We start from the raw sequence: 19355 nt of genomic DNA on the forward strand, positions 1-19355 counted from the left end.
AAAGTAAAATGGTTGAGTGTTTTCATCTTATTAAGTGTCAGACTTCATTAGTACATAAACAATGAGTAGTCACAGATATTTAAACTTTAAGAACCCATCATGTGAACAGGAATTAGAATGACAAAATATCCTTCCTGAAACACTAATTAGTAAAATACTGCAATTGCTAATATACAGATAAACTGAAAATCACCAAAAATGTTTCAGCCACATTACTGTTACATGTAATAGTAAAAGTGTTGCAGTTGAATCTATTGAATGGTAAACTGTTCCAAAGCTTTTGTGCCATATAACCCTAGCACTTGCAATCTATGTACCTATATTGATTGTACCTGGCACACCTGTGTGTACTATTGTAACTGTTGGTAGAGGTGTTTTTCTCACCACCCACACATCAAAAATTCTCTTCAATTTGGTTTGTTTTTGTAAACAAAAATGCTTCAGTGCCTATGATATCTTGTGGTATTCCTAAGTGAGAAAAATGCTACCAGTGTTTGCATAGAATCCACTCTATGGTTTCAGAATCTAAATTGTGACTTAGGACCACAGGTCTCGCATATGACTTAAAGTTGGTCCTGGGGTGTGTGTCAACTGTAGAAGTCATAACTCTTTCCTGAGGTGCATATATGTCACCTCTCTTAGCCAAAGTTTCATGGAAGTAACTTTTCACCATTAGTGTATCCTCATCCCCAGCTTTAAACAAAATAATATGCTCCCATCTCCAGAACACAAGATTGGGATGAAGTGGGGCACATGCTAGTCCAATGGTTACACCAGTCCCTTGACAGTAATATTCCTCATCACTGAATAAAAATGTTTTATGTAAAACAATGTACATAACATTTTACAGCAGTCTGATGTTGTGTTTGTTGTGTAAGATTTGGTTACTAGAAATCACTTCAGTGAGCCAGTCCAGTCCCTCTCTATGTGGGATAACTGAAAATAAGCTTTTGTTGTCAGGTGTTAGCAAGAGGCAGTCCAATACAAAGACAATATCTCTCATGTTTTCCAAAGTCCTTTGAAATATAACAGATGTTACCCAGGCATCCCTTGAGATCCATTTATAGATTTAGCCAGTTGCTCAGTTTTAGAGTAAGATGCAAAAGTATAGGTCTCAATGGAGGCTCTAAGGTGTTGGAATTGACCTCCAGGGTACAGAAAAATGAAGGAATGGTTGTGTGTTCTACCACAAGGTAATTAAATGGGGGGGGGTGATGACCCCACTGTTCAGTAGTTTCGTCAGTAAAATATCTATTTTCTTATATGCCAATGAAGATTTCATTATGTGCTTCATTCAAAACTGACATTATTCTCCCTGTGCACTCATGTGTATTCATGATAGCCATGCCACCCTGCCTTGCCTGGCTTCATCAGCCTGGCTGATTTAACTATTCTGTATTGTGCATTAATCTTTGTTCATCTGGGTTTGTGTTGTAAAATCGTTTAGCGGCCTGTTTACTCAACATTTGTCTGATGTCCATTTCAGACAGTGCATTGAAGAAGTTTACAGCAGGTTGGGGAGAAGGAATATAAAACATGTTTTTTTTCTTTTAAAGCCCACGTTATCAAAAATATCCCTTTCTTTTTTTTTGCAGTGCAGTGCCAAACTGAGTTTTCTTGTGTATAATTTTAATTCCATCAGGGCGTCTGCAAGATCTGGCCTTGATGCTGAAATAAAGTAAAACATTTTGCAAATAAATTATGATAAGTTTCATTTATTGTCAGATGACTGTAGTTAAAAATTTTAAAATCACGTTCGTCAGTCAATGAAAGTGCATATCTTTCCCATGCATTGTAAACATTTCTGCGTGCAGGTGCTCCCTGGGACTTTCTATATCCCTGATTCTTGACTCCTAGTTTAAATGTGTAGCCTGGTGTCCATTTCTCATGTTCCCTTTGCTCTTCTTGTGTCTTTCGGCTTTTCCCGGTTAGGGGTCGCCACAGCGGAACTCCGGTCCGCTAATGATTGGCAGTTGATTTTTACATACCGGCTTGCCAGGCCTGATGCACAACTTTCAACGCAGGTATGCCCATTCACGCATGTCTCCATGCAGAACACGCTCTAGCTGAAAATCGAACCGGACAGCATCTTACTGTGAGGCGACAACGCTACCACAGCCCCACCACCGCGGTTCCCTTTGCTCTTCAATCTTGCCTATTGATGAAGGTTCGGTTGGTCTAAATAGATAACATTATACATCACAAACTATATTGAAATAATTTTATTTGCAAACATTGTACATCACTTAATCTATCCAGTCATTGTCAGACAAACAATACATAGCTCATTCAGATTCTGCATTCTTTTAAACCTCTTTCTTCCTCCTTGTGTATTGTTCCCACAGTTCACATTTTTTCTATGTAATTTGTTCCTGACCATTTCTAAAGATCCCAGTTCCAGTTATTTTATTTCTGGTACTATTTTCACTACTTCTAGTGTAGTTGGTTATGACTTTGATTTCCATTTTCTAGTAATTGCGTTTTTGGTAGCCACCATAATTAGACTCAACAAGGACATACTTTATCTAGGCAATTCCAATTTTGTATCATAGCTCAAAAAAATCATTTCCTTAGTTACACCAATTTGCTCACCCAATATCTCTGATGGAGTAGTCTGCAGGGAATCTTTAAAGTCTGCCAACTCATTTCACTCCCAGAAAATATGTTCTCAATTATCTCTTTCTTCTCCATCATGCCTCCATTTGCTGTCTACCTGAGCAAAAATTCTTTGGAGACTACTTGGGGAATAAAAATACCTATGTAAACACTTCCAAGCAAAGACCCTAAATCTTCTAGACTCTGTTGCATATTTGAGATACATAAATAAATCCTCCCATTGCTTCTTTGTGAATTGCTTTTCCAATCTCTCTTCCCAATCCTTTCTAACCTCCTATGATTGATTCTTATTGTTATCATGCAATATTTTGTATGCTCTACTAATTATTCCTTTTTAACAGCAGCTTCTGTTCCAGATTCTACTAAAAACTCTACCAGTGCTGGTCTTTCACTTAGGATTCCCCTATTTCTTTCTCTTTGCCTGTACTCTGATATCAATCCTTGATAGGGAAGGCAATCTCTCACCTGAAGTCTAAATTAATTTTTGGCTTCTTCCCATTCCATTACCTTTCCTTCTCTAATTATTTGCTTCCGATACCTTGGTTCTTTTGCCATTTTTTCCAACAAATTCTAGACCCCTCTTGACTATTGCCTGTATCTCTAATTGCAGTCATGTCTATCAGCAGAATCTCCTTTCTCCATTCCCAAGTTGGCTTAGTTCTTCTGCTACTTTATGAGTATAATATTCTGTGTAGTTAATGTTGTTCTCCTTAAGGAACTGCATACAAAATCCCAGTTTCTCATTGTTCCTCAAGCTTCCCCACTGTTTCATCACCATCCCTTTCCTCTTTGAATTATAGGTTTCTGCTTGTGCTGTGTATGGGAACCATAACTGTGTAGCTCTGAAATATCCCTTCAAATCGGGTAATCCCAAACTGCCTTGTTCTATTGGAAGAATCAGCTTATCCCACTTGACTTTTGCTGTCTTTGCCTTCCAGATAAAGTCTTTCAACTCATTATTAATTGCTATCCACAACTTCTCCCTGGTTGATAAAAATATACCTGACCTGTGTATAAGACTAAAGGGACTAAACACATTTTAACTGCTTGTATCTTGCTATCCACATCCTTAAAATAGAGCTTTTTAATTTCTTTTGTTTAGTCTCTTATAGGTTCATAGGTTCATAGGTGTGTACTAGACTAATGGCCCTGAAGCCTATGTAAGCCTAGTCCAAAAAGATTCCCTGGCATCATGCTGTCTGACATTAGTTCCCAGTGCCCCTATCAAGCAGGGCCACTGAAATGACCCCCGGGATGAATTTTCTATTCCCCATCCACTCGTCAAGATTTCTCTTGAAGAGGGCTAATGAAGTGCTCTGCTTGATGTGAATGGGAAGTCTGTTTCAGAGCATGGGCAGTCTCTGGGTTAGGAACCTGTCCCTCCAGCATGTTCTGTTTATTGTGGTAATGAGGTTGAGGTCTCTGGAGCGTGTGGTATGGAGGGATTGGGATTTCTTCAGATGTAGCATATCTAACAGTCTGAGTCAGACATGGCTTTGTAGGTCAAGCATAGATCATCTCTAGTAGGAGATATGAGATAGAGTATAGCTGGAGCTTTTTGAGTATCCTTATATGGCATGTGTTTAAGGCCCAGTTAGTGAGATATTTTTGTGGCCTTTCCAGCTGTTGTAGGTGTCTAGTGAGGTACATGCCAAATGGGGCATTGTATTCTATAATAGGTCTAATGAGGGACGAGTAGAGAGGGATTATGACCTCTTTCTTCCTGGATGAGAAATCTTTTGTAATGAGATGTGCCACATAGAAGGCCTTTCTGACGGGTCTACTTCACGTTGTCGAAGGCCGACAATATCGAAGCTGATATTGTCGGTCCCAGATTAGCGAAAGCAAAAAACATTGAATGTTTAAACGGCAATCTCCATAAGGGGAGATTTCCATTTAGTTCAATGTAGTGCGGTCTCAGAGATGGTATATTTAAGTAGGGGGGTGTGTGGGTGGCACAGCCCTCACATGGGGGGGTGCAGTGGGGCTTGCCCCCAGCTTGCAAAGGTAAGTTTTTATTTATTTTTGTTTTTAGGCTTTTTTTTTATCTTTCGATGTTTCAGAATTTGATGATATGGTGCCGACCATATCAGGTTCAATATTCTGAAACTTCAATAAGATAATATAGACGCTTTCTGACCACATTGGCAATGTGGTTATCAAAGGAGAGGTTGCTGTCAACCTCTGTCCCCAGATCTCTTATTACACATTCGGTGTTTAATGGATTACCACCGATGTGGTAGTTCATGGGCACCGAGTTTTTCCCAAACGGAATGATGATGCATTTTTTGGCATTGAGCTTAAGGCCATGGTTCTGGCACCAGTCCTTTGTCACAGTGAGGCCTTTTTGTAGCATGTCTACATCAGTTGGAGAGTCAATAATGGCTCCCAGTTTGCAATCATCTGCAAATTTGGTCAGCCAGAGTCCCCCTGTATTGTCTTGAACTCCACAGAAGTAGATGCCAAACAGGAGAGGACCCAGGACCGATCCTTGTGGGACCCCATTTGTAACTGGTCGGTAGTCAGATTTGGAGTCCGCTACTTTCACAGTGTGGGTTCTATCCATGAGCCAGTTTGCAACCCACCTTGTGACATAGGGGTTTATGCCTAGATTAGTGAGCCTATCTATGATGAATCCTGAGTGAGCCATGGTGTCGAAGGCCTTGGCAAGATCGAGGTAGACTATGTGAACTACCTTGCCTTCATCCACAGCTCTGGTGACGGACTCAAAAAAGTCTTTCTGGTTGAGCAGGCATAATCTACCTTTCACAAATCCAAACTGCGTGGGGACTAGAGTTTGGAGATTCCCTATGCCCCTATTTATAAGGTCCATGATGATCTGCTCCATAGCCTTACATATCAGACTATTCAGGCCAATGGGGTCGTAGTTCCCAGGGTCTGTGGTTGCTCCCCCTTTGTGGAGTGGGATGACCATAGCGGTGTGCCATTCGGTAGGAACAAAGCCTGAAGTGAGGCTGTGATTTAACAGGGCACTCAGGTGTGGTGCCAGTTCACTTTGTAATTCATGTTGAACACAGCCAGGGATATTATCAGGTCCCATGGAAGCTGTATTCTTGGCTTTGGACAGTGCAGTTTTAACCTGTGCAGCAGTGATAGTAGGAAATTGGCATTCCTCTGGTATAGTGATAGGCCCTTTTGGGGGTAAAGTTTGCACTGAACCTGTTGGCCAGTATATTGGCAATATCAGTTGGCTTGGTATATGTGTTGTCATTGTGCTGTAACTCAGAGCAGATCTGAGTATTGCCATGTAGTTTCTTGACATATTTATATAATGCCTTGTGATTATCTTTAGTATCAGCTACAATTTTGTTTTCGTAGCTATCTTTTGTGGATTTGATGAGGGAGCTCAGTTTTTTTGCTGAGGCTAACAAGGGAGTTTTTCCAGTCTTGGGACTTCACTTTTTTGCAACAGTTTTTTTCCTTCTGTTGTAGAGTTTGTTTATTATAGGGGACCGTCTGATTGACTTCCCTTTTTTGGAGGAGAGCATCTTGGTTCTGTTTGGTATGGCCTGTTCCATTCACTTGTATATGTGTTCATACAGTGCATTGGTATATGATTCAGCAGTCATGCACCTATTTTCCATTTGCATGAGTGCTGTGAAGTTAGCCACCTCAGTTTTTAGAAGTCCAATGTTAGCTTTGGAGAAGTTTTCCACAGTGGTTTCCTTTACAGGGAGTGAGGGTAGGATGTGGTTATCCAAGGTGATTAGCTTGTGGTCATATCTGAGCAGGGAGGAGTTAATTACTGGTGTAGAGCAGCAGTCTCCCATGTTAGTAATGACCAGGTCAAGGATGTTGCTACCCCTGGTGGGGGTAAGAATGAGTTGGTCCAGGGCATTGGAATTAATGAATTCCATAAAACGTTGAGCTAGTATGTTGGTACATGAGTAATTTTCCCAGTTAATGGAGGAGTAGTTAAAGTCCCTCAGTATAAGGGTGTTGGGTTGTACCTTAATATTTTCCAGGGTGTTTAGGAATGTGGAGTGGGAGTCTTGGGACATGGTGGGGGATTTATAGCAGGCTACAACCTGGATTGCAGTCTTACCCAGTGTTAGTTGTACCTGTAGTATCTCTGATGCGTTATGTTGGGCTACTAGTCTGGAGGTATGCATATCCTTTATGAATATGGAGACACCGCCGCCTTTGGGGGTTTGGTCCAAGCTTTGGGGCCGAAAAGTGTGGTATGAGCTACAGCCTGGTAGTGCAGGGGTGCTCTCCGGAGCCTTGAACCAGGTCTCTGTTACTGCACAGATGTCGATGTTCTCCATTTTAAGGAGTGCTTTGAGTGAGTGCATTTTGAGATTTAAACTTCTAGCATTGAATAGCATAACCCTCAGATTACATTTGCTTGTGGCTGTTACAGTGGTAATTTTGTCTTAAGGATATTGCGTAAAAAAGGCACTATAGGGGTGGCAAGAGACTTGGCCAGTATCCGGAATCTCAGCGGTGACAGGTGCAGGCCATCTCTGGCAAAGCATTGAGGTCTATCGATCATGTCATCCCAGGCAGACAGACACTGGATCCCCTTAGAATGACACCAGAAACTTAGCCAGTTGTTGTACTCAATAATTTCCCACATATCCTTAGCAGACATATTTTAATCCTTTTTAATCCATACTCTTAAGTACTTCATTTTATCATGTCCCCATAAATATGGATTTTGCTGAACCAAGTCATGTGTGAGTACATAATTTACAGCAATTGCCTATGCTTTACATTCATTAATTTTGTATCCCAAAAAGATTTGAAACTGCCTCAAAATGTACCACAACTATGAAATGTCATTTTCTGGTTTTATCATGTATAAAATAAAATATCTGCAAACAGAGCCAACTTTTCTTGACTACCATACCAATTATATCCTTGATTTCTGAGTCTCTTATTTTCTTTGTCAGTGGTTTTAAATATAATGCAAATAGCAAAGGGGAAAGAGGATGCCACTGCCTGATTTCTCTGCTCAAACAGTAATTATCAGAGACGATTGCACCCACTTTAATTTCCACATTTGCTCTTTCATATAGCCTCCTAATAAACCACATAATTTTATCAGGGAATGCAAATGCTTCAATTGCCCTGCTCATGAAGTCCCAACTTACTCTGTGAAACACTTTCTCTGCATCAAGACCCACCAACAGGAGTGGTATTTTCTTATATTCTGCTTCCCTCTGGATCATCAATGTTCTGTTAATGTTGTCAGATGTTTGCCTCCCCTCCACAAAACCACATCGATCTATATCTATCAATTCTGGCATCACCTTTGGCATTCTTTTCATAGCTTAACCATCTTATGCCTGTTGTTCATGGTTAGTATTCTCATAAATTCAACTCTCTGTTGATCAAAAAACTGAGTATGAAGACTAGAACCAGCATATATTCCATTAGAGAATTTTCATATATAGTTGTGTTTGTGTGTATGAAGGGACATGCTTGTAGCTATTTGGATATATGAGAGTGTGTGTATGCATGTGCGTGTGCGTGTGTGTGTGTGTGTGTGTGTGTGTGTGTGTGTGTGTGTGTGTGTGTGTGTGTGTGTGTGTGTGTGTGTGTGTGTATATCTGTGTGTACATTTGTTTTAGCAGGTGCTTCTGCACCCGCGTTGCAGGGATAGATGGGAAGACATTAGCACAGTTAACTTAACTGTTTTTAGTGTTCATTTCAGACACATGATAATGGGCCTCTAATGAGATACTGCACATTTGGCTTCAACATGTTTCTGACTCCCTGAATATTGCCATCACATTACTGGGCACAACAGTGCTGCACAGATAGTGTTGCTGGTGATATGTCTCTGAATCCCGGCCTTACCATATCAAATTAGTATGTACTGTGTATATACATTGTTTATTTTTGGCTTAAGTTAGACTACTCTGAATAATACTTGTGCTGTCTTTAAATGTTTCGGTGATATTCTTGAAATGCATTGAATGAATTTAGTTTTAATGTTTCTTCAGCTTTTCTCTGTAAGACTCATGCAAAAGGGTATTTCCTAGCTGGACATTATAGGTCAACAAAGATGTTTTGGCACTCCTTAGTGCAAATGATTAAGGTTATGAGCTGCTAACAAGTTTCATCCTGTGTACTTCATTCTATAAGCATGTTTATTGAAATTAATGAAAATTAGTAAAAAAAGGTGAAGTTGTTGTCTTGTCTTGTTGATAACTGTATCTATCGTATACCACATGGAATGGGACATAGTGTTTCTAATTTGTGTTTTTCTTACTTCACAAACCTTTTGTACATGTCACTTTTCCTGTCTACCTTTTGCTGATGCAGCATACCTAGTGGTAGCCATTTTTGATTAGGAGACAGCCTTGCCACGGTGCTGCAACAAGAAGATGTGCACTACCGATCTCTGTGGCTATGCTAAATGTGTGTGTGCCCGCTGTGTGTATGTGTGTGTGTGTGTGTGTGTGTGTGTGTGTGTGTGTGTGTGTGTGTGTGTGTGTGTGTGTGTGTGTGTGTAAGCATTATACCTGCACACTCCCTAGACTAATGAGCAAATCCTGAAACACTGAGAGACAACTCCAGCCACCAGGAAATATGCTTACAGATTGTGCATTATTGGCACTTAAACATAGATTGGGAGTGAACACTAGCCACCAGAGATAACTATACACATCATGCCTTAATGGCACAGGGTTAGAGGTACACTATACACCAGAGATACTCTTCATAGACTGTCTTAAAGACACATTAAAAAAATTAAGATGCTTTGAGTTGGGGGAGGGTACACTAGATACTAGGTATACTTCTTTTGTATGATGTGAGTCATGGGGAGCACTAGATACCAGAGATATCCCTTTTTATATGACATGGGTCAGGGGGGACACTAAAAATCAGGGATATTACTTTAATATGTCATGGGTTGGGGCAAAACACTAGACACCAGGGATGCTCTATATAGCATGCCATAGAGGCACTTATGAAAATCACAGAAAGACAATATGGGTGGGAGGACTACTCAATACCAGGGTATAATATAAATAACATGCATTAAAGGTACTAAAATGAATCAAACATGCATCGTGTCACTTCTCACAGTAGATGTCAGTCTTCTGTGTCACCACTAGGCATCAGGGAGTTACCTGGGTTAATCCCTAAAACAGGAAAAAAATAAGGAAGGGCAAAAGATTTGCATTCTGCATCCATGATAGAGGAAACAGCAACATTTTTCCACTACAGTAATTGATAAGTTAGTGTAGAAAGGACTTTTTATCATATAATGAGGAATTTGGACATGGTTTAGGGCCTACAACAGTTAATGAGTTATGAGAAGAGGGACGAGACACATATAAGATAAGATAGCTCTCAATCATGTAGCACAAGAAATGGAGACAAAGACAAAAATAATAGGGTTATGAAGAAACATTATCAGGGGCAGATTATCTTTCATTACTATAACAATTTGTGTATTAGCATACATTCACTGAAGGATATGAAATCTGTCATAAATGTCTGGCTATAATCATCCATGATTTATGATGGCTGGAAAAAAGTAGGATATTGGGGGCATTCTGACAACTCAGAGTCAGTTATGGGATATATGGTGTGCGCATGTGTTTGTGTGGTTTAATGTGTGTATTTATGTGGGAGAGTGAATGGTGGGATATCTGTGCCAAAGTGATATGTGCATCATTAGTGTTAACTGCCACAAGAAAGTGCTGATCTGCAATTTCCTGTGTTGCTCATATCCTTACTTGGATAGGAGGAAGCTTCTCTGTTCACCAGTGAGAGTGGGGAGCTTTGAGCAGCCTATCTGTCCCTGGAGGAGTGGTCTCAGCCCTGAAACTAGTAGCTTATTGGCCGTTTTGGGTCAATTCCTATCTCTTTCAGTTTCTCTGCTTTAGAACCCGCATTTGTGTAGTTTTGCACTAGTATACAACTCCACACAGCTCCTCATGGTGTCCCGCAGAGTGATACAGGCAACAGAGAGATCCAAGAGAGACTTTTCCAGATTTAAGTATTTTTTCTCTGTTTTTTTGCTTGACTGCCTTTTCCCGCCTAAGAAGTGAATTTCTAACTGATCTGTGCTTTAAAAAGTTTAAATTGCATTTGCCTTCTGCTTTTTACAGTTTTTGCACTTGTTTTATATCAATTTAAGTCATTTTTGTATTGTATAACTGTTGTAGGCTACACACTAAAGTGCGCTAGCCTGTTTATAGCATTTACAGTGTTTTCTGTGTGTTTTTCTGTTGTTTCCTGAAAAAAACAAAAAAAAAAACAAAAAAAAATCTCTTTTCCCGCCTTTGCTGAACTAGATTAGTCCAGATTTCAGGTTTTGCTGAATTACGGACTGCGGTATAATTTCCTGTGTTGCCCATATCCTTCCTTGGATAGGAGGAAGCTTCTCTGTTCACCAGTGAGAGTGGGGAGCTTTGAGCAGCCTATCTGTCCCTGGAGGAGTGGTCTCAGCCCTGAAAGTAGTAGCTTATTGGCTGCTCTGGGTCAATTCCTATCTCTTTCAGTTTCCCTGCTTTAGAACCTGCATTTGTGCGGTTTTGCATGATTTTGCGCATAGTGCAGCATCGGGCAGCGCCACTTAAATGGGTTTAAACTATTCCCAGCTCCACAAAGTCTGCTCTTCACTTTTTCCCTTAGAACTGTTCTAAATCTCAAAGTAAGCACTCTATTTTCATTCTAAAGCCCTGCAGTTGCTCGTATAGGTAATCTTATAAGTAAGCACTAATAAACTAAAGCACTACACCCTCTTATACTCCCTTTAAGTACTTGGCTCCCTATTGGTCCTTTTTGATCAGTCAGAAAGTAGTTCCTTATACCATTCTGGCATGTCCAAAAGTCAGTTTCGGGTTTACTCTCCAGTCCAGCTGGTGAATCTGGGAATCTTGAGGCAATGTTACAACTGCCTTATGTACACAGAGTAGACCACCCTCTCCTCCTCCAAACAAGCTCAAATATATGTGAGAGATGCAACTATATAGCCAAACTGGAGGCTGAGCTCTCTCAAACCAATACTGGCACAGTCAGTCAGGAGGAGAAGGTAATCACACACACTATAAATCCAGTCTCACATAGACCTATCGCAACAGAAAATCAAACACATAAACACACAAAAACATACTCGGAGGCTCTAAATAGAAATCTGCCCAAGCAGCAGAGACCTCCAAAGCAGACATCCAAGCAACTGCTACCCCACAACAATACCCACGTATCACATAGTTCACAAAGTCAGTGTGCCACACAGTCACAGCCCTTAAGGCTAAACAACACACCTAATACACTTGTAATAGGTGACTCTATTGTCAGACACACTGACATCTCACTCACCAGGCTGAACAAGGAGAAGGTCACTGTAAGCTGCCTGTCGGGTGCCAGGATCTGCCACATAACACAAGCACTCAGGTCACTCCAAAGCAAGTACAAATATGACTCTGTCATTGTCCATGCTGGTGTGAATGACCTGAGAAGTACCTCCCTGGAGCTCTCTGATCATGTAGCCCAGGCCGGTATGACCCTGACCTTCAGTAGCATCTTACCCTCACCAAGAATGATGCCACAGTATAAAGACAAAATGATCAATTTTAACAACTGGCTAAAGTATTGGTGTCATTCAAAGGGGATCCAGTGTCTGTCAGCCTGGGATGACATGCTCGACAAGCCACGTTGCTTCGCTAGGGACTGCTTGCACCTGTCACCCCTGGGCTTTCAAAAACTGGCTAAGGTTCTTGCCACTCCCATAGTGCCTTTTTTAGGCAAGGCTCAAAAGACAAACCCACCTCCATAGACAACACAACGAAAAAGAAACTAAGAGTAATGCTGCTCAACGCCAGAAGTCTAAACCTCAAGATGCACGCACTCGAGGCTGTCCTCAGTATGGAGAATATCGATATCTGTGCAGTAACAGAAACCTGGTTCAAGGCTCCCAAGAGCACCCCAGCACTACCAGGTTATACCTCATACCATGCTTTTCAGCCCCAAAACTCAGACTGAACCACAAAAGGAGGGGGAGTATCCATATTCATCAAAGATACCCACACCTCCTGGTTAGTGGCACTGCATGAAGCATCGGAGACCATCCATGTGCAACTAACAGTGGGCAAAACTGCCTTTCAGTTTGTAGCCTGCTACAGACCACCCTCCCAAACTCAGGAACCCCACTTGGCTTTCCTGAGAACACTGGAGAATATGAAGGTCTCTCCAAACACCATTATATTGGGTGACTTCAACTACCCAAACATAGACTGGGAGCACTACTCAAGCCCCAACACCCTTGCCCAATGGTTCCTAGAATTTATAAACTCAAATGCTATGGAACAACTGGTCACCACTCCCACAAGAGGGGAAAACATATTGGACCTGCTCATCACCTACATGGGGACTCTATGTTCCACACCAGAGGTATACCCCTCATTGGTAAGATCTGACCATAAATTAATCTCACTGGACATCCATCATCCATATCCTGTCCCCACCCCCAGCCAAGGAAACCATGGTGAAGAACTTCTTAAAAACAAACTTCACACTTCTCAAAACTGAGGTGGAATCCTTCAAAGCCCCCGGGCCAGTGGAAAATACTGCCCAAACCGCAGAATCCTTTACAAACGCTTTCTATGGACACCTACAGGAATGCATGGATCGTGCTATCCCAAATAAAACCAAGACTCATTCCTCCAAAGGCAGGAGACCTGTCTGGTGTACCCCAGCCATAAATAAGCTATACGACAGAAGGAGGAAGCTACTATATGATAGAGCAAAATCCCAAAAAGGGAAGGCATCTCTGATCAGTACTAGCAAGAAACTGTGATCCCTCATAAAATCATCTAAGGCCACCTTCGAAAGAAAAATTGCGCAAGATGCTAAAGATAATCACAAGGCCTTCTTTAGTTATGTCAGGAACCTGGGTTGCAACTCCCAGATATGCTCTGAGTTAGTTCAAAATGACAAAAAATACACTGAACCCACAGACATTGCCAACATCCTGGCAGACAAGTTCAGTGCAACCCCCCCCCCCAAAAAGAGCAAATGTCTATCCCAACAGAGTGCAGCCTCCCTGACATCACAGATGCACAGGTGAGAGCTGCCCTCTCCAAAGCAAAAAACACAGCATCAATGGGACCAGACGGTGTCCCGGGCTGCGTCTTACACAAACTCCAAGAAGAACTGAACGCTCACATAAATTCACTGTTCAATCTCAGCCTTACTACAGGATATGTACCCAAGGAATGGCGTACAGCAACAGTGGTCCCACTCCTCAAAGGTGGTGCCACAATGGACCCCGGAAACTATCGCCCTATAAGTCTGACTAGCCTGGTCTGCAAAGCTGTGGAGCATATCATCATGAAACTCATAAACAAAGACATTGGGAACCTCCAAACACTGGATCCTACCCAATTCAGCTTTGTTAAGGGCAGATCTAGCCTCTTGAACCTGGTCGACTTCTTTGAAACAGTCACCAAGGCCATAGATGAAGGGAAGGTAGTCCACACAGCCTACCTGGACCCTCGCAAAAGCCTTCGACACAATACCCCACTCGGGCATCATAAATAAGCTCACCAGCTTAAATATCAACCCCTATGTCACAAGATGGGTTGCAAACTGGCTCAGGGATAGAACCCACATGGTCAGAATTGCAGGTGCCATGTCAGACTCTAAACCAGTTACAAGTAGTGTCCCACAAGGCTCAGTCCTGGGACCGCTCTTGTTCGGTATATATTTCTCTGAGGTACAGGCTAACATGGGAGGACTATGGCTGACCAAGTTTGCAGATGACTGCAAACTGGGTGCCATAATCAACTCGCCGACTGACACAAGCATCCTCCAAAAGGGTCTCACAGAGACGGATAACTGGTGCCAGAGCCATGGCCTAAAGCTAAATGCCAAAAAGTGCATAGTCATCCCCTTTGGGAAAAACAAAGTGCCCACAAATTACCACATAGGTGGTAATCCATTAAGTACGGAAGAAGTAATTAGGGATTTGGGGACCCAAGTAGATAGCAATCTCTCCTTTGAAAATCACATTGCCAAAGTGGTTAGAAAGACCTTCTATATAGCCCACCTTATCACAAAAGGGTTCACATCTAGATCAAGAGAGGTCATTGTGCCCCTCTACTCATCACTCATCAGGCCCATAATTTAATACAATGCCCCATTTGGGATGTACCTTACCCGACACCTGCAGTAACTGGAAAGACCCCAAAAGTACCTCACCAAGAGGATCAAGGGACTCAAACAGATGCCCAACGCAGTTAGGCTAAAGAAACTCCAGCTCTACTCAGTTGCTTACCGCCTACTCAGAGGCGATCTGTGCCTGACGTATAAAGCCATGTCCAACCCAGAATTAATGGACATGCTCCACCTCAGGAAATCCAAATCCCTTAGAGCTACACGCTCCAGTTACTTAAACCTCAGCACAGAAATAAATAGGACATGCTGGAGGGACAGATTCATATCCCAGAGGCTCCCCTCTCCACCTAAAGCTAAATGCCAAAAAGTGCATAGTCATCCCCTTTGGGAAAAACAAAGTGCCCACAAATTACCACATAGGTGGTAATCCATTAAGTACGGAAGAAGTAATTAGGGATTTGGGGACCCAAGTAGATAGCAATCTCTCCTTTGAAAATCACGTTGCCAAAGTGGTTAGAAAGACCTTCTATATAGCCCACCTTATCACGAAAGGGTTCACATCTAGATCAAGAGAGGTCATTGTGCCCCTCTACTCATCACTCATCAGGCCCATAATTTAATACAATGCCCCATTTGGGATGTACCTTACCTGACACCTGCAGCATATGGAAAGACCCCAAAAGTACCTCACCAAGAGGATCAAGGGACTCAAACAGATGCCCTACGCAGTTAGGCTAAAGAAACTCCAGCTCTACTCAGTTGCTTACCACCTGCTCAGAGGCGATCTGTGCCTGACGTATAAAGCCATGTCCAACCCAGAATTAATGGACATGCTCCACCTCAGGAAATCCAAATCCCTTAGAGCTACACGCTCCAGGGACTTAAACCTGAGCACAGAAATAAATAGGACATGCTGGAGGGACAGATTCATATCCCAGAGGCTCCCCTCACTCTGGAACAAAATCCCAATCCATGTTAGACAGAGTCCCTCAATGACCCTCTTCAAGAGAAATCTTGACGAGTGGATGGGAGATCGTAGGTTTACCCCTGGGATCTCTTCTGTGTCCCTACTAGACAGAGGCACAGTAATCTAACCTCAAAAGGGCTATCTTCTGTGACCTACTCTACAGAGGCACAGTCAACTAATCTAAAAGGGTGGCAAAAGCCAAACACACTCTGGCTAGGCTTATAAATGCCCTAGGGCAGATAGCCTGGTATCAACCTATGAACCTATGAACCTATGAATCATGGTAGTTAATGGCAATTCAGAGATACACAAATTATCTGATAATGATGCCTTTCCTCATTGTGGCTAATGTGTCTCTGAATCACAAGTCTAAGCATTGTGGAAACAGGACTTTTTTTACCACAGCCCTTACTGGGAGAGCTAGTTGAGGAACTGAGAGTCCCCTCCCCCACACTACTACAGAGGTGTTAAAACTGTCACTGCACTGAGAGAGCCTTGCAGAATCAATTCCTCTTATACTACAAAAGAAAACCCTGAACAAAGGCCTGCAATTTAGTTACTTTTCTGGCTGTAGCTGGATAACTTCTAAGTATAGTGTAAAACAAGGTCTGAGACAAACATAAATGAGGGTGATTAGAGACAGAAAATAAGCAGTCCTTTTACAGAAGGTAAAGAAAATAACATTGATTCACAGAAATACCATTATATGCCAATGGCATGGGAATTCAAAGTTACTTTCTTATGTCTAGCATGAGTCATACAAAGCATTATAGGAAAGAGAAAGGGTTGAAGGAGAACAAGATCACATTGATACATCAAGACGCATTGGTAGCCATGTTGTGGAAAACAGGCTAAAATTACAAATAAAGCACTTAGAGTGATTTTGAGGTGTTAAAATAGGTCAGGAAACATATAGAGTGAAAAAACTGCCTTTTTTAATTCTAGGGTGGAGCTTAACTTTAAACAGAAAGTATTCTCATGCTGCTTTTAAATAGAGACAACTGTGTCCAGTGGGTTTACCAGTTAACTAATAATTGAAAGTAAATAAAAGTGATAGAAGATTAACACAGAATATTGTCTTGATTTTGGATGGTTTGTGTTTCATGAGCAGCTATTGTGAAGTTAGCAGTGCACATACATGCTTATTTTGTGTACATTTGTTTGACAGTATTTCTCAACTGGCTGTGTCAGTTTTTATTGAACATTGCAAAAAAATTATCAAAATAGAACCTGCGTATCACACATTTCTTACACCAAGACTATGTTTTTCCTGTCTTTGTCATTCATTTTCATATGTCTAGTATTATCCTTAATTGACCTGTTTGATTTTGCTTTATAGGTTCATAGGTGTGTACTAGGCTATCGCCCCTGGACCCTATGTAAGCCTAGCCCAAAAAGATTCCCTGGCATCTTGCTGTTCGACATTAGTTCCCAGTGCCCCTATCAAGCAAGGCCACTGAAGTGATCCTCAGGGTGAATTTTCTATTGCCCATCCACTCATCAAGATCTCTCTTGAAGAGGGCTAGTGAGGTGCTCTGCTTGATGTGAATGGGAAGTTTGTTCCAGAGCATGGGTAGTCTCTGGGTTAGGAACCTGTCCCTCCAGCATGTTCTATTTATTGTGGTAATGAGGTTGAGGTCCCTGGAGCATGTGGTACAGAGGGATTGGAATTTCTTGAGATGTAGCATATCTAACAGCTCTGGTCAAACATGGCTTTGTAGGTCAAGCAGAGATCGCCTCTAAGTAGGTGATATAAGACAGAGTACAGCTGGAGCTTTTTGAGTCTGTCCGTATAGGGCATGTGTTTAAGGCCCAGGATCCTCTTAGTGAGGTATTTTGGGGCCTTTCCATTTGTTGTAGGTATCTAGTGAGGTACATGCAAAATGGGGCGTTGTATTCTATAATAGGTCTGATGAGGGACAAGTAGAGAGGGACTATGACCTCTTTCTTCCTGGATGAAAAACCCTTTGTAATGAGATGTGCCACATAGAATGACTTTCTGAAAACAGTGGCAATGTGGTTGTCAAAGAAGAGGTTGCTGTCAACCTGTGTCCCCAGATCTCTTATCACACCTTCGGTGTTTAGTAGACTGCTGTCAATGTGGTAGTTCATGGGCACTGAGTTTTTCCCAAAGGGAATGACCATGCATTTTTTGGCATTGAGCTTAAGGCTATGGTTTTGGCACCAGTCACTGGTCACAGTGAGGCCTTTTTTAGGAATGTCTACATCAGTTGGAGAGCCAATAACAGCTCCCAGTTTGCAATCATCTGCGTACTTGGTCAGCCAAAGTCCCTTTACATTGTCTTGAACTTCACAGAAGTAGATGCCAAACAGGAGAGAACCCAGGACTGATCGTTGTGGGACTCCACTTGTAACTGGTCAGTAATCATATTTGGAATCTGCTACTTTAACAGTGTGCATTCTATCAGTGAGCCAGTTTGCGACCCACCTTGTGACATAGGGTTTATACCTAATTTAGTGAGTCTATTTATGATTCCTGAGTGAGGGATGGTGTTGAAGGCCTTGGCAAGATCGAGGCAGGCTGTGTAAACTACCTTGCCTTCATTCACAGCTCTGGTGACAGACTCGAAGAAGTCTGTCAGGTTGAGCAGGTACAATCTACCTTTCACAAATACAAACTGTGTGAGGTCCAGAGTTTGTAGATTCCCTATGTCCCTATTTATAAGGTCCATGATGATGCGCTCCATAACCTTACATATGAGACTAGTCAGGCTAATGGAGCAGTAGTTCCCCAGGTCTGTAGTCACCCCCCCCCTTTGTGGAGTGGGATGACCATAGTGGTGTGCGATTCAGTAGGAACAAAGCCTGAAATGAGGCTGTGATTGAACAGGGCAGTCAGGTATGGTAATAAAGTCAACTTGCTCAAAAGAGCATAAACTTATAACACAATAAAAACAATAAAGTAAAATAAAAAAAACACCAAAAATGCTGAATTAATCCACACGTAGAAATGAAGGAACTGTTTATTATACGACTAAGCACTTTCACCCTGTAAGCTCAGGGCATCATCAGAGTAACTACCCATAGTAAAAAAATTTGTTTATATAACAAGAAAGATACAACAAGCCCACAAATCCATAATTAAATAATGGTTAAATGACCAATATTATTAACCTAAAATACATTATAAAAAAGTTAAAAACATTCTAAAAACATTATACAAAAAATATTCATCATCCCTACAGTGTTATAATAATAACAGTGTTAATAACTAGTAACATTTGTAAATAAAACTCCTCACAAAATAATTAATTACCCTTAATCAACTAATAAATACATATCAATAGTCAGTATTTAATAAAATAAATACGGTCAAATCTGTAATGCTCTTAATTTCAAAACAGAACTTAGTGACGTATTCTCATTAATACCCGGAGGTGTCGTGGCATTGGTTCTTAGTTGCCATTCCAACTCCATTTTCTCTAAATATAAATTTAAGTCACCTCCCCTACCTTGGTCAAATACTTTGTCAATAATAAAGAAAATTAATTTATTGAACCCCAAACATTTCACAGAATGGTCATAAAGTGCACTTTCTTTCTTTTTCTTTTTATTGTCCGTAGCGTGTTCTAAAATTCTTTATTTTAGTTTTCTTGTGGTTTTACCCACGTAAAATGCTGAACAGGACAAACAAGTAGCTATGTACACT

This window comes from Protopterus annectens, chromosome 3.part0 (genome assembly GCF_019279795.1).
Source record: "Protopterus annectens isolate FY-2018-M chromosome 3.part0, PAN1.0, whole genome shotgun sequence".
NCBI lineage: Eukaryota > Metazoa > Chordata > Ceratodontiformes > Protopteridae > Protopterus > Protopterus annectens.